The sequence below is a fragment of the Hyposmocoma kahamanoa genome, unplaced genomic scaffold (genome assembly GCF_003589595.1).
Source record: "Hyposmocoma kahamanoa isolate Upper Pololo Valley unplaced genomic scaffold, ASM358959v1 91, whole genome shotgun sequence".
Lineage (NCBI taxonomy): Eukaryota > Metazoa > Arthropoda > Insecta > Lepidoptera > Cosmopterigidae > Hyposmocoma > Hyposmocoma kahamanoa.
Window position 1 is genome coordinate 251,622 of NW_020654684.1, and position 2,771 is coordinate 254,392.

Below are 2,771 nucleotides of genomic sequence, written 5' to 3' on the forward strand. Positions count from 1 at the left end.
ATTATTTATAATAAGAAAATTATAATTACCTAATTAAAAAAAATTGCAATATAATATTTTTTTTTATTACGATGTATGTATATGTAGGTACATGCGTACTCAGTCGTAGTGTAGTAGAATATAAAAATAGTTGGTTGCAAAGTTATGATCATAAGTTAAGTACGATATGTACGAGAATTTATTACGTAAGGCGGTGGCTATCTAAATGCGCAAATGCGATTGCCGACGTAGCGTACTATAAAATACGTGACACAGTGCTTCCGTGGGAGAAAGCAGCAATAGGACAGTGCTAGCCGCGCTAACACAGTAACCTGACGCCGATACCAAAGCGTGCTAACTACGCTGCACAAAAGACATACGTATAGTATCCACGCAACGTTGACGCGTCCTGATATACGGTGTCTCAAGGTGCCTACAAATTTGTTCGATTTTTGACGACCAACAGGTGTGATCAATCAAAACGAGCAATGTTTAAGCAACAGACGATCGACATTATATTTTCGTCGATTGACAAGTGTTACGGACACCAAGCCACACACGAGAGCGCGTCTCCGTCCCCCGCACCCCGCACACCGCGCTGACCCGCAATATCTCTAACATCGTTAATAGTTGAGAGACCAATAATTGTACTTAAGTAGGAATTGGAATTTCGAGCAATAAACTTGAGGTAGTCAGGTAATCAGCAGTTGAACAAGCATTTCCGATCCTGATCACGAGAAGAGCAAGAACCTGAACAAATACAGTCCCCCCCGATCCAGATCAAGAATGTCATCGATCTAAAACACTAACGTCTTTGGTCCTACGAGAGCCGGATCAACGAGAACAAGTATGATCAGACTCAATCGAGTCAATATGTAAGCATGGTTTTTAAATTAGGCGTATGTGCCTACATTTTTGTTTGATTTTAACCCTGATATTTGTCGGTCGCTAACAGATGACAGTGACGATCGATAAAATCGAGTAAATGTGTTAGCTGACAAATTTATTGATCGTCAAAACACAGATGAATCGTCAAAGCATACCGAGCGCTAATAACGATATTAATAATCGAGCCAATCTGTAGGTACTTTAATGTGGCGAACGTTATATTTATTACTATACAGGATGGGCGGGATAGTAACGTCCAAAAAAAATTTAGGTGCCTCACATTAAGGGGTATCCGAATGACCCTCATTTATGTTTTTCGTTATGATTTCGATTGATAGTTTTCGAGTTACGATTTTTTTAATGGATTTTTTGAAATTTTAACCGGATCGGCTCTAATTTTTTTTTTCAATTAGTACAATAATTTTTCGGTTTTTTTTTTGTAACTCTATTATTACGATTTGTACTTTAACGCACAAAATAATCGGTTTCGTAACTTCAATAGAAGCTACGAAAGTTTTGACTCAAAGTGCAAAATTCGCGTTCGAGAGTGTCAGACTTGAATTTTCAACGTTAAAAAAATTATAACTCGAAAACTACGAAAAATCGCGGAACATATATGAGGGTGATTCGGATACCCCTCAATGTGAGGCACCTAAAATTTTTTTTTGATGTCACTATCCCGGCCACCCTGTGTATTAGCGTAGAAATACTTACAAACAAATTGATGCAGTAGGATGCCCAATTTTCGGGAAATTTATAAATAATACATACTGCACTTTAAGCAGTATCCTTATTTTTTACAAAGCAGCATGTATGTTTGGTGAGGCGAGTCGTATGCAAGCATTTACCACATGGATAGTTTCTTTAGCTTTTTCTTCGATTTTCTGCCTGCAGATCGGCGATGCTGAAACCAGTTGTAGTGCTGTCACTACAAATGAGCTATCTAATTTTTTTCTGTTTTACTTTTCGGTTACATTTTTATTTTGTAGTTCTCTTAACAATAAACTTATTTGCATCATTTCTTCAATTATTATTCTTTTTTGGTGATCCATCTGATGTATATTAACCGTAATTTGGAAGCATTTTGCCCCAACTAAATGTGAGATCACTATTTAGAGGGCCCATTTGGTATTGTTATACATTTGTGCAATTACCACCACAGCAAGATTTGCTGGAGCAGGAACATTTATAGCTGCCTTCAGTGTCATTAAGTAGATTATCTTTATCAGGAATAGGGAAGTATTCATCGGAATCACTAAATTTGACATGTTCCTTTTTATGTTTCCGCTTTTTTAATATTCTTTCCTGGTCTACACTGCCATTTGTCAGTAATGGCGTGTTTCTGCGAACTGTGTCGTCACTACCTTCGTCAGTGCTTAGCTCTTTTTCATTTTTCTGTTCATATTCTTTTTTGTTTTTCTGTTTTCCTAATATTATATCTCGCTCTGTCGCAGACTTCGTGGTGGGTTCATTATCTGATGATGCGTCATAGCTATCATCTTTTTTATGTTTTAGCTTTCCTACCTTTTTATCTTGTTCTGCTTCTGACGTCATGGCACCATCAGATAGCGATCCGCTATCTGATGGTGCGTCCTCTCTATCTTCATCACTGCTTACTTCTGTTTCACTTCCTACGTCACCGTCTTGTTTTCCTAACTTTTTATATTGCCCTACCGCAGATTTCATAGTGGATTCACTATCTGGCGGGGTAACCTCGATAACTTTCTCACTGGTTAGCTCTTTTTCATTTTCTTGCTCACCGTCTTGTTTTCCTAAGTCTATGTCTTGCCCTACCGCAGATTTCGTAGTGGGTTTACTATCTGGCGATGTGTCATTGCTAACATCTTTTTCATTTTTTTGTTTTCCTAACTCTTTATATTGCTCTGCCGCAGACTTCGTAGTGG

At 37.9% G+C, this 2,771-nt stretch overlaps 1 protein-coding gene across 4 annotated transcripts in view; it reads right to left on the minus strand.

Moving 5' to 3' along the window:
• LOC113236329 overlaps positions 1 to 2,771 on the minus strand; it is a 30,293-nt gene that overhangs the window by 8,352 nt on the left and 19,170 nt on the right. The window contains exon 2 of one of the 4 annotated variants that reach the window (XR_003310940.1): positions 1,582 to 1,771. The exons of the other annotated variants lie outside the window; for them this stretch is intronic. The gene's annotated coding sequence lies outside the window, so the exon portion shown is untranslated. The remainder of the gene's footprint in view (positions 1 to 1,581; positions 1,772 to 2,771) is intronic. 4 annotated transcript variants of the gene reach the window in all.